General features: G+C 40.3%; 1 pseudogene; it reads right to left on the bottom strand.

The window, feature by feature from the left end:
• Nucleotides 1–7,545: 7,545 nt before the first annotated feature.
• LOC138145601 (peroxiredoxin-1-like) lies at nt 7,546–8,288 on the bottom strand (annotated as a pseudogene).
• Nucleotides 8,289–13,863: the final 5,575 nt, after the last annotated feature.

The raw sequence follows: 13,863 nt of genomic DNA, 5'->3' as shown, positions 1-13,863 counted from the left end.
GTAACAACATTATTGACTCACTGGCCAATCAAGAAGTATCTACTGAAAAACAAGCCTCCCGCCCCAGGCTCCAGGTGCACTTTAGCCTAGGGGCAGGGAAGATCTTAAAATTTACATTCCCATTACAAACTCATGACACTTTTCTTAGTATTAAGATAGTTGAAGGGAATACACACATATGTATATATGTATTACATATGTATTTAGGTAGATGGATATGTGTGTGTGTGTGTGTATAGACAGAGGGCACAGGGTGAGTTGAATATAAAATGAATATGATATGTAAAACATCATATTGAGATGAGAGAGGAATACATTGGGAGAAGGAGAAAGGGAGAAATAGAATAGGGTAAATTATCTCACTTAAAAGAAGCAAGAGAAAGCTGTTACAATGGAGGGGAAGAGCAGGGAGGTGAAAGGGAATGAGTCAACCTTACTCTCATTGGACTTGGCTTAAGTAGGGAATAACATACACACTCAATTGGGTATCTTACCCTACAGGAAAGTAGGGGGAAAGGGAAAAAGAGGGGTATGATAGAAGGGAGGGCAGATTGGGGTAGAGGGTAATCAGAAGTAAACACTTTTGAAAAGGGACAGGGTCAAAGGAGAAAATAGAATAAATGGGGAATGGGATAGGATGGAGGGAAATATAGTTAGTCTTTCACGATATAAGTAGTATGGAATAGTTTTATATAACTACATATGTATAACATATTCAATTGCTTATCTTCCCAGTGGGGGTGGATGAGGAGGGAGGAATGGAGATAATTTGTAACTCAAAGTTTTAAAGAAAATGTTAAAAATTGTTTTTATTGGGAATTGGAAAATAAGATATATAGGCAATGGGGTATAGAAATACCTCTTGCCCTACAAGAAAGTAATGGATGAGGAGGTAAAGGGAGGGATAGTGGGGACATAAGAGAGGGCCGACTGGGGGAAAAGGATATTTGGTATACTTGCCATCTTGGGGTGGGGGTAGGGGAGAGATGAGGAGAAAATTTGTATCTCATAATGTTATGGAAATGAATGTTGAAAACTAAACATAAATAAATAAATTCTGGAAAAGAAAAAAAAATCTTCCTCTGAATCAGGTGTTGCCTTGTAAGATGCTGTTACTGTCATCATGGTGTTTTTGTTTATCATGAGCATTGAAAGGAAAGACGGTGAAGGATTCCAAGCACTAAGTCTTCTGGGAGAATAATGAAAACAATGCTGCTAACTACTTTATTTGCCTCTCCATGGAGAAGCCACGACCCCTGATTCCACTGAGCTTTCTTTGTCTTTGAGTTTTATTTATAGCAAGAATACCAACTTTTAATGGGTTCTTGGTCAGGGATGGAGTGCACCTGAGAAGGACTTGGGAAAAATCTGCTTGCTTGGAGTCTAACAAATGACCAAATGCATTTTAAACTAAATATAAATAAATACCGTGCCCCCCCCTTTCTCTCTGAAGTGTGGTAAGGAAGTCGATTGGTAGAAAATAACCTGTTTGTCACAATCAAGTTAGATACCATAAAGGCCATGAAGGGGGTAGGGACTGAATCTGTGATTTTATTTGTATAGGGAACTCATAGATAAGGAAAATCAATCTATCAAAGTGGGTAGGTACTTTTATTTATTTTTTTTAAGTAATTGGGGTTAAGTAACTTGCTCAAGGTTACACAGCCAGCTATTTTTGTGTGGGTGCCAAGTATCTGAGGCCAGAAGCGATCCTGGGTCTCCCGACGCCAGGGTTGGCGCTCTTATTGCACCACCTGGCTGCCCCAGGGTATGTACTTTAAAAAAAATCCAACTTATAATTTTGAAGACCTGACATTCACAAAACATTGACAATGCTTGTCCATGGTCACATAATTTTTGGATCAAAAAAACTCAGCAAAAAATGTCTATTAGGAAGTTAAAACCCAAGATTAGTAAGGGAATAGCAGGAGAGAACTAGCATAGGAAAGGAGAAAATATCTGGGAGAAGAAGAATAGAAACAGGAAAAGAGGCTATGATGTCAGAAGAGTATAATATAGACAACTTGGAAAGAAAGAGCCAAGAGATGACACGTTTGGCAAATAAATCATACGTCTAGGATAGAGACCTGATGCAGTAGGGATGGGGAGGAAGAGCTTCAATTATTTAGATTTCCATTGAAACTCTTCCTCAGTCCTAAGCATAGCAGACAACATTTTCTTCACTTGTCTCAATGACAATTTCATCTCTCAAAATATGGAGGGATAAACCAGGGGAAATTCTCTTCTGCATCTGAACCTTACCAGTAAGAAGTAACTTGTTACTGTTGAGAAAATGATAGGGATTTTGAGGTAGAGGGTACATGACCACTCAGTCTTAAGATTTATAATAGAAGAGGGCAAAGTCAGAAATTGGTGGCCATGCCATTTACATTTTAGCAGTGTAGGTTTCAAAGAAAGGAAAAATTCAGAGGAAGGATAAGTAGGATCCTATAGCCTAAAATAAGTCATTTTAGGAGTGATGGAAAACTCTCTGAAAACTGACATTTGGGAGACACAAAGAGAAATAGTTTCAATAAAGAAAGGGAGTGTTTTCTAAAGAAACAAATGTGTATGCACAGGCAATGCATTGGCTGAATTTAAAAAAAGGAATATGAAAGCAAGGACAGGCAATTGAACATAAATAGCAGTACTATCTTCTTTTGAGAGAATCTATATATTTGGCAAATGATTAAATTGGGGGGTGGTGGTGAGAGATAGTGGAGAATTAAGAAAGACTCCATGGTTTCAAACTTTAGTGACTGGAAGGATGGGGATGTCCTCAACAAAAATAGGGAAATTGAGAACGAGGGTTGGTTTTGGGGGGAAAGTGATGATTTATAATGAAATAAAATTGTAGACTGCATCTGAGCTGGTTGGTTCACAGCAGTGATGGTAATAGAACCTACTCCCTCCACCCCAGTTTGTCTCTATAACCTTAATGTCCTCTTAATAAAATGAAAATATCAACTAAGGTGAAGTTGGAAATAATAGCTGGACTTGAACAAATCCATAAATAAAAAGAAATTTGAGCTGGAGATGGTACAATTTTAATCACTTGGGGATCAATTTCTAAGACATCTCAAAGATGAGAATATTCCAAAGGAATGAGTGATCCTACAGATGGCACTTAAAGTACTGAACAATCTGGCTCCTGTCTATCTTTCTAGAATTATTTTGTGTTACACCCCCTCACAATCTCTGTATTTCAGTAAAACTGGATGGTTTGCTCCCTGCTCTGCCATCCTCAACATTCTATTTCCTGCCTCCCTGTCTTTGTCTGTTCCCCATCCCTAAAATCCTAGATTCTTTCAAAACTTAGTTTTTATGAAGGCTCCTGCATGAGATATTTCTTAATTCTCCTAATCTTCAATGTTCTTCCCTGCCCCCCACCCTGATGTATATATTGTATATTTATTTATGGGAGTACATGTTTTATTCCAAGAGCTTAACTAAGGTCTTTGAGGGTAAAGACTGTTTTTGTGTTTATATCCCTAGAGCCTGGTAACACATTGTTTTGAAAATAGTAAGGCATTTGTTGGATTAAAGTTAATGAATTTTTGCATATTTAAAAAATTTAAGGCAATTGAGAAGGCATCAGAATCTACTGATCTGTATATTGACTTTCACAGTTCTATAAAATATTTATGACAGTGGTCTATGCACATATTGAAAATATCTCTGATGAAAAGTTTATAGGCAAACAAAAATTGTATTGGTGGCATTTGTTTTTACATTATTTCTGAATATGCCACTGCTTCCCCCATTCAATGAGTCCTCCTTTGTGACAAAGAAAAAAAAGTTCAGCAAATTCAACCGACACACTGATCATGTCTGCAAACATTCCATAGCCAGAGTCCATACTTCTTTAACAAGAAGAGGAGGATGCATTTTCTCACCTTCTCTCCAGAGAAAAGCTTGGTACTTATTATATTGTTTTAGTTTATTTTACTGTTCTTCATTGTTACACTACTGTTACCACTTTTTTAATTGTTTTCCTAGTTCTGCTTACTTCACTCTGCATCAGTTCAAAGAATTCTTCCAATGTTTTCAATGAATTTTTCATTTTCATAATTTCTTTCTTTTTTTTTCTTTAACGTGTGCACTTTTATTTGAACTGGTCTTAAGTCAGTGTACAGATAAAGCTCCTCCCCTCCCCCAAGTACTGGCACCAATCTCAAAACTCTCAGGGAAACTATAAAAGTCCTCATTCACATCTATGTTGGGGGCAGGGAGGGAATTTAGGGAGCTATTCCATATGGCTGACAATTAAAAAAAAGGAACATGTATTAAGGTGGAAGATACAAAAAGTTTTCTTTAAGGATTACATAATTTACACTTAAAGCCATACTAGTACCTTCCCCCTCTCCCTCCCCCTCGGGATCTGTTACATCGCTCCTTGACAGCCTTCACAGAGGCCCGTAACTGTCAAAATGCATTAGATGGTATTTGGAATGACTATTAAAAAAACCAAAAAGAACAAATGTACAATCAGAGTCCTGAAGATGCCCTGGAGAACTTTGGGAATGTTTGCCTCCAACATACCTAGACTGCTCATCACCTTCACTGTTCCAGTTTTTAAATCCTGAGTCAAGTGCCAAAAAAACCCCAAAACAAAACAAAACAAAACCCCCCCCCCCACAAAAACAAATAAAGCCATGACAATCTCATCTTTTTTTTGGGGGGGGGGCAACTATCATGTCATCACGTCACACCCTTTGACCAAAAAACAAAAACAAAAAACATAAAAACCACAAACAGTCCATTTAGAAGCATTTGTGGTAGACAATGGAGGGCCCAGATCCATCAGACTCCTACTTGCTGATCCACATCTGCTGGAAGGTGGAGAGAGACGCCAGGATGGAGCCTCCAATGCAGACAGAGTATCTGCACTCAGGTAGGGCAATGATCTTGATTTTCATTGCTCTGGGAGCTAGGGCTGTAATCTCCTTCTGCATCTTGTCAGCAATGCCTGGGTACATGGTGGTACCACCTGCCAATACGGTGTTGGCATACAAATCCTTACGGATGTCAACATCACGTAAAATTGAGTTGAAGGTAGTTTCATGTATTCCACAGGATTCCACACCTAAGAAAGATGGTTGGAAGAGAGCTTCTGGGCATCGGAACCTCTCATTGCCAATGGTGATAACCTGACCATCAGGGAGCTCATAGCTCTTTTCCAGAGAGGAGCTGGATGCAGCAGTGGCCATCTCCTGCTCAAAGTCTAGGGCGACATAACACAGCTTCTCCTTGATGTCAAGCATGATTTCCCTCTCAGCTCTGGTGGTGAAACCATACCCTCTCTTGGTCAGGATCTTCATGAGGTAGTCCGTCAGATCACGGCCAGCCAGATCCAGACGGAGGATGGCGTGGGGAAGGGCATAACCTTCATAGATGGGCACAGTGTGGGTCACGCCATCACCAGAGTCCATCACAATGCCAGTAGTACGACCAGAGGCATACAGGGACAACACAGCCTGGATGCCAACCTACATAGCTGGGGTATTGAAGGTCTCAAACATAATCTGAGTCATCTTTTCTCTGTTGGCTTTGGGGTTCAGGGGGCTTCTGTGAGCAGCACAGGGTGCTCTTCAGGGGCCACACGAAGCTCGTTGTAGAAAGTATGATGCCAGATCTTCTCCATGTCATCCCAGTTGGTGACAATACCATGTTCAATGGGGTACTTCAGGGTCAGAATACCTCTCTTGATCTGGGCCTCATCCCCCACATAGCTTCTGGCCCATACCCACCATCACACCCTGATGTCTGGGGCACCCAACAATGGAAGGGAAGACAGCCTAAGGGGCATCGTCCCCTGCAAAGCCAGCTCTGCACATTTCAGAGCCATTGTCAACAACGAGAGCAGCAATATCATCATCCATGGCAAACTTTGAAGTGGCAAGTTTAAACCCTTAAGAGAAGAGAGGAGGTGGTGCCTCACCTGGAGGCCGGGGGGAGGCAATTGCATGCTGGGTGAAAGAGCTCACAGCTCTTCATAATTTCTTAAAGTACATACTATTCTATCATATTTACATGCTATAATTTGTTTAGCCAATATCCAATTGATTTATATCTATTTTGTTTTCAGTACTTTGCTACTATAAAAGAGTTATTCTTTAATATTTTGACATATGAAGCATTTATTTTTATTGTTAACTTGAGAGGAAGATCTCTCAAGAGATATGGCCATTTAATTTACTTAAAAAAATATTCTGGGGTGCCCATGTGGCACAGTGAATAGTGCACCAGCCCTGGAGTCAGGAGGACCTGAGTTCAAATTTGACTTCAGACACTTAACACAAAAACTAGCTGTGTGACCTTGGGCAAGTCACTTAACACCAATTGCCCTCCAAACCCCCCCCCCCAATATTCCAAATTGTTTTTCAAAATGATTGGACCAAGAATTATATAATTAGTCAAAATTGTGAAAGGTATACACATTCCTTTTCCTCCATTAAAAAAATATGTGACCTTTTACATTTAGGTCACATTGATTTGGAACTTATTATGATATATGGTAAATGATTCTGGTCTAACCATTTTCTTTTATCCAGACTACATTCTAGTAATTACAGCAATTCTGGTTCAATAGGAATTCTTCTCCAAGTAATTTATGTTCTCGGGCTACTGGATTTGATTTTTTTTTCTTGATTCTTGGTTTCAATGATCAACTCATGTTCGATGACAATTCCTAAAGCTATTATTAGCCTCATTAACCAGAGGAACCTACGACTTAGAAATGTTAAATGACTTGGCCAGGGATTGGCTGGTTTCAGGGACAAAAATGTAATACCCATTTTTCTGATTCCAAGCCTAATAATTTTCCAACTAAATTATATCAATTTCCTTCTAGAATGCATTCATACTTAAACTAATAAAAGCTGAGATCTCTTTCTCCTTTCTCAGTGGTTCCCCCTTCTTCCCTCTTCCCAAACCACAATAATATTCTGAACCTGACTCCAGCAAACAATTAAAACCTTAGGGTTCAAGAGGCAATTAAAGTATCATGCCACTGAATTGTCTTGTTGTTATCTGGCTTCTTTGGTTTCCTGTTTTCTTGATATTCTTAATGTTAATTCTTTTAGTATCTGCCTATCACTCTACTCCTTACATATTTTAGGGGGTGGAATGCAATGAGTCTAGGATTTTTGTTAGAATTACCCTTATATTAGTGGAAGGAGAAGTTATAGAAATGACTCTGCAAAAAGACACCCATGTTAGGTGAGATGGAAGGAGCATTTTGAGAACTTTTTATTTTCCTTAGGACAAGTTTAATAGAGCTACAAAACATAAGATGGGCTTGAGCCCAAAGAGGTGACCATGGTACAATGTTAACACAGCACTTGGTCATTAAGAGTGAGAAATAGAGCTGGCAGGCTCAGTCAGTGGGCTGCTGCCCTGAGAGAGGGAGGAATGATCTGGATGAGTCAGGCCCCATGAGCAGAGGGCATGCCCAGCTACCCCACACTGCCTGGGCTCCTGCTACAAAGACCTTCCAGTTGAAAGGTTGGGGAAGATCAAGCACATTTGTCCTGCAGACAGTAGCTAGCAAATCCGCAAGCCCCATGGGTGAGTGGGGTGGGGGAGGGGAGAGGAGGAAGAGGGCCATTTGTAGCTGCGGAGAGCAGCTCCCTGCCGTTTGGAGAAGTATTCCTTACTCCCCTGAACATCAGGCTTGATGGTATCACTCCCCGGTTTCCAGCCAGCAGGGCACACTTCGCCATACTTGTCTGTGAACTGGAAGGCCTGGACAAGCTGAAGAGTTTCATCTACAGAGTGGCCCACAGGAAGTTCATTGATGGTGATCTGGTGAAGGATCCCCTTCTCATCAATGATGAAGAGACCCTGAATGAATTCCCTCATCTGCCTTTAAGACCCCATAATCTTGAGCAATGGTGTGTTTGGGGTTAGACAACAATGTGATGTTCACAGCTCCCAGTCCACCATTCTTCTTGACCATATTGACCCAGGCAAGGTGACAGAAGTGTGAATCCACTGAAGCACCAATCACTTGGCAGTTGATTTTCTTAAATTCTTCAGCTCGATCACTGAAAGCAATAATCTCCATAGGGCATACAAAGGTGAAGTCCAAGGGGTAGAAGAACAACACAACGTATTTCCCTTTGTAGTCAGATGTCTTTGAACTGCCGATCAGGCATAACAGTGGTAGCTTTGAAATTGGGGGCTGGGTACCCAATCTTGGCATTTCCAGCAGACATGTTGACAGCAACAGCAAAGGTCTGCAGACTAGCTCGGAGGAAGGAGGAACACGTGAGGACGATCTGGAGAACGCCGAGAACTTTTAATAACTCCCAGTACTCAAACATAATCCTTTACATCTATATCTATCTGCAATGTCTGTGTTTAATCTCTATCTATCTATACCTAGCTATATCCACATCTATTAACTTCAAGAGTCTCTTCCACAGACTATTGTTACTGTTACTATATCTTTAAGAGGGAATAGAGTCTTCTGACACTGGCAATTCAGTTATCATTTTGGCATCTGTTTTAGCTGTGATGGCAGAAGGAAGACTGCCAGAGAAAAGAGAGAAAGGGCTGAGAGAACTTCTCTCCTGATAGGCTTAAATCATCTTGCAAAGAAACATCATGAAGAGAAATCTTGGGAAGAAACTGTAATTAGCATCCAGAGAGATCTAAATGGTGGGACTAACTTTCCAGAAATGAGGAAAAGTCAGCAATACTAGCCATGATTAGAGGTGACTATAACTGTGATCTTGGTCATGGCTGATATATTGTAAATAATTATTTGTGTTTCAGTTTTATTGTTTGTTGTACTGGAGATATATTTTTGGCTGGTAACCCTGATGTTTATTTAAGCTTAAGACATTTTGACATCAAAGATATACAGAGGAAAAAGGAAAAAAAATGTATGGGAAGAGGTTTCCATAAGATGATTTAATAATAATTTTTGATAAACTAAGATCACAGTTCACAGTTAATTAACTAAGCAATAAAATGCTTCGATCTTAGTATTTTATGGGGAAATATCAGAAAAAAAACCCTTTGTTTTAGAAACTTGGATAAGAAGGAATGTGTTAATGAGTAATATGCTAGAGAGAGAATTCACCTGTGCTACACATGATGTATGATGTAGTCAACAATTAATCCTATTACACAGATTCATGTATCTATAAAAGGTCCACTGAAATCCAACCTAGACACCTCAGTGTAGTGTTATACCAATGGAACATAAATTCTAATAGATCCTACCGACATTGAAATGGTCCTGGTGAAAATCCCTGATGAATGGGGTATCTATTCTCTAAAGGCCAGTCTAGATAAATATATGGAGAGCCTCATTAACAGAAGGTTGGTTCCTTTTATTATGACCACAGCAAATTACAGTGACCATCTACCAACATGTAGAAGGACTTATTGGGATTTGTAACTGTGAAGGAGATTCCTTGGAGGTATAATCAAAGATCCTGAAAGAATTGAAGTGTGTTTATATCTTGTATACATAAACATGTGAAGTATTTAGCATTAAAATATGTTGACTAAATTTGCTCTAGATAGTGAGAACCATGACAACTAGCCACTGGAATAATCAATTAAGACTCTCTACGTCACATTTCATACTTTCCTGCATGTTGGGGCAGGACTGAGGGTGAGAGGATGTTGAGAAGCTAAAAATTCAGGTAGGAGGGAAGTCCAGTTTTATGGCCTTTCAACTCCAAATCAGCTCGCCCTCTAGACTTATCCATCACGGTCCCATGACCAATCTTATGCAACATGCTCAACTAACTTTCCTTCCTTCCTTCCTTCCTTCCTTCCTTCCTTCCTTCCTTCCTTCCTTCCTTCCTTCCTTCCTTCCTTCCTTCCTTCCTTCCTTCCTTCCCTCCTTCCCTCCCTCCTTCCTTCCTTCCTTTGTTTTTTCTTTCCTTTCTTTCACACAAAAACTCAACTTGGGGGAACAATTTTGGCTACTCACCCAAAGTAAAAAAAAAACATGCATTTATTTCTAAATTAGCTACTGTTATTCTTTCCTTCCTTGTCTTCAAGGTCACTCAAGAATGAAAGCAAACAGTCACTGTTTTCAGTTCTCTTGTCTTCTTTATGAAGACATAGCACAAGATTTTAGATTCACACTGCTTTTCTTGGGCTAATTGTGTGCATTTGAAAAAATGACGATAAAATGATAATAATAAATAACATTATGCAAATTCACATTGTCAAAATATTTTTCTCACAACCACACTTTAAGGTGGGTAGCATGAGCATAATACTAATAATTAATAACATTATTGATAATAACCACTGTTTTTATAGAATTTGAGCCACATACATCATTTTCCAAATGCTTTCTGCCAGATTTTGAGTTACAAATTTTCTCCCCGTTTTTCCCCTACCCACTGTGCAAAAATAGCAGTCCCACAGGATATCCCCTCCTCCAAACCGCTTTCTTCCATATTTTTTCCCATACCCCTTTTGAGGTTTCCAGTAGGGCATGGTGTATCTCTATGCCCCAGTGCCTGTATATCTTATTTCCCAATTACATGCAAAATAGTATTAATAATAGTGTATATATATATATATATATATTTAAACATTTGATTTTAAAACTGAATTCCAGATTCATTCCCTTCCTCCCTTTCACCCACCCTTACTGGGAAGATAAGCAGTTCAGTATAGGTTATACATGTGTAGCTAATGGAAAACATTATCAAAGTAGATATATTGTAAAAGACTGACTATATTTCCCTCCTTCCTATCTCACCTCCCACTTGTTCTATTCTCTAATTTGATCCCATACCTTTTCAAAAGGGGGTGCTTCCAACTTCCCTTCCCCCCAGCCTGCCTTCCCTCTCATCCTCTTTGCCCCTACTCTCCTGTAGGATGAGATACCCTATTTAGTGTGTAATTCATTCCCGCCCCAAGCCAAATTCAATGGGAATAAGGTTGACCCTTTCCCTTTTGCCTTCCTATTCTTCCCCTCCATTGTAACCATTTTCCCTTGCCTCTTCTATATGAGATAGTTGACCCCATTCTGTCTCTCCCCATCTCCTCTCATTATATTCCTCTCTCACCTCTTAATTTCACCTTTTAAGTATCATCTCTTCCTGTTAAATTGGTCCTGTGCCCTCTATGTATACCTGTAAACATATATACATACATTCACATATGTATTCATATGCCCATATACCCTCATATATAGACATATATATATATATATTTATATTCCCTTCAACTATTTTCATACTGAGAAAAGTTTCATCAATTATAATTATTGTTTTTCCATGTAGGAGTGTTAGTAGTTCAACTTTGATAAGTTCCTTATGATTTCTTTTCCCTGTTTACCTTCTCACGCTTCTCTTGCTTCTTATATCTGAATGCCAAATTTTCTATTCAACTCTGGTTTTTTCATCAAGAATGCTTGAAAGTCCTCTATTCCACTGAATGACCATATTTTCCCCTGAAACATGATACTCAGTATTTTTTAAAGCAATCGGGGTTAACTTCCTCAAGGTTACACTGCCAGTTATTTCTGGGTGTGGTGCTAAGTATCTGAGCCCGGATTTGATCCCCAGGTCATCCCAACACTGGGGCAGGTGCTCTTACTCGCTGAGCCACCTGGCCACCCCACATGATACTCAGTTTTGCTGGGTAGGTGATTCTTGGTTTTAATCCCAGCTCCTTTGATCTCTGGAATACCATATTCCAAGCCCTTAGATCCCTCAGTGTAGAAGCTGCCAGATCCTGGATTATCCTGATTGTGTTTCCACAATATTCAAATTGTTTCTTCCTGGATGCTTGTAATATTCTCTCCTTAATCTGGGAATTCTGGAACCTGGCTATAATATTCCTAGGGGTTTTCTTTTTGGGAACTTTTCCAGGAGGTGATCAGTGGATTCTTTCAACCTCTATTTTGCCTTCTGGTTCTAAAACATCAGGGCAGTTTTATTTGAGAACTTCCTGGAGGATGATCTCTAGGTTCTTTCTTTGGTCATGGCTTTTGGGTAGTCCACTAATTTTTAAATTTTCTCTCCTGCATCTATTTTCCAGGTCAGTAGTTATTCCCATGAGATATTTCACATTGCCTTCTATTTTTTCATTTGTTTGGATCTGTTTAACAGCATCTTGATTTCTCATGAAGTCATTAGCTTCCATTTGCTCCAATCTAATTCTGAAGCAATGATTCTCCTCAGTGAGCTTTTGAGATTCTTTTTCCATCTGGCAAATTCAGCTTTTTAAGGCATTCTTCTCATTGCCTTTTTGAGTCTCCTTTGCCATTTGAGTTAGTCTGTTTTTTAAGGTGGTATTTTCCTCAGTCAGGCTGTTGACTCATTTCATAATTTTCTTGCATCATTCTCATTTATCTTCCCAATATTTCCTCCACTTCTCTTATGTGCTTCTTAAGGTCCTCTATGGCCTGTAATCAGCTCGTATTTTCCTTTGAAGCTTTTGGTGCAGGAGTTCTGACTTTACTGTCTTCCTCCTGTTCCATGCTTTGCTCCTTTTTGTCCCCAAAATAGGAGTCTAATATTGGAATCTTCTGTCTGCTTTGTTTCCTTTGCCTGGTCATGTTGCCCCTCAGTTACTTGACCCCTGGGCTTTTTGCCACAGTAGGACTCTGCTACCAGACAGGGGAGCTTTTGTCCCAAACACTGGGGTTTTCTCAACTGCTGGAGGTATTAGATGGGTGCCCTCTCTGAGGCCTCCACACGCTCTGGCAAGCTGGGCATACACCCCAGGAACTCCACCCTAGACTGCAATCCCAATCCAGGCAGGTTAAAGCAAGAGTGATTACTCCTCAGACTGGTGCTTGGTCCCCCTACACTCTGCAGGCCAGGAGCTGAAGCTGCCACGTGGCACTGGATGGCTGTGCTGGTGTCTCAGAGGCTTCTTGCCCTGGAGGTAAAAGCCACACACTCCCACTTACTGGTCCCAAAGTCCAGGCTGCACCGACCTCTCACTTTGTCCTTCGCATCTATGTGTTGATGATTCTAGAAATGGCCACAGCTGTTGCTGATCTGGAGTCCCTTCCGCTGGCTGCTGGTCAGGCCTGCTCTGGGGCTAAAGCCTTGGGGCATGGGGCTGGGCTCGGTCCCAGAGCACTGGGCTGGCCAATTCCTGCCGGCCTGCTGGGCTGTTCTCAGTGGGAGGTTAGCTTCTCTGTGTCATTTTGTGGGTTATGCAGCTCTAAAGTTTGTTCAGAGTCCCCTTTTTACATGGATTGGGGAGAGTGGAAGCCAGAGCTGGGAGGAGGTCCTGCTTATACTCTGCCATCTTGACTCTGCCCTGAGCCACATACATCTGTGTTCAATAAGTACTACAAGTATTATTATTCCCACTTAACAGATGAGGAAACTGAAGCTCAGGGAGATTATGTGGTTTGTAAGTAACAGTGTTAGTGCCAAGATGTATAATAATAATCACTAGTTTACATGTGATTTCACTTTAAAGTTTGCACAATATTTCCTCTATGCTACCTTATTTGATCTTCACAACATCTCATGAGATAGGTGTTATCATTATCATCCCCATTTGACAGATGAAGATATTGAGGGAAGAAGGAAAAAAAAGGAGAGAGAGAGAGAGAGAGAGAGAGAGAGACTTAACATTTGTCTAGGGTCATAGGCCCAGTGTCTGGGCCTATATTTGAACTCAGGTCTTCCTGATTCCAAGTCCAGCCCTCTCCCTGCTCATTAGACTGCAGATCTCATGATTCCAGATTCAGTACTTCCTCCTCCTCTTCCCTCTTCTCCTCCTTTTCTCTTTCTCTCTCCTTCTCACTTTCCTTTCCTTTCTCTCTTTCTTCCCTCTTGGCATTCCATAGCATATCAATGGCCTTCCTAAAATGTATTTCTCCCAATTGAGCACTAAGCACAATGTTCCAAA

The sequence above is a fragment of the Petaurus breviceps genome, unplaced genomic scaffold, assembly GCF_028583685.1.
Source record: "Petaurus breviceps papuanus isolate PSGF00001 unplaced genomic scaffold, PetGlider_PUasm1.0 139, whole genome shotgun sequence".
Classification (NCBI taxonomy): Eukaryota; Metazoa; Chordata; class Mammalia; order Diprotodontia; family Petauridae; genus Petaurus; species Petaurus breviceps.
This window is presented reverse-complemented; position numbering and strand designations above follow the sequence as displayed.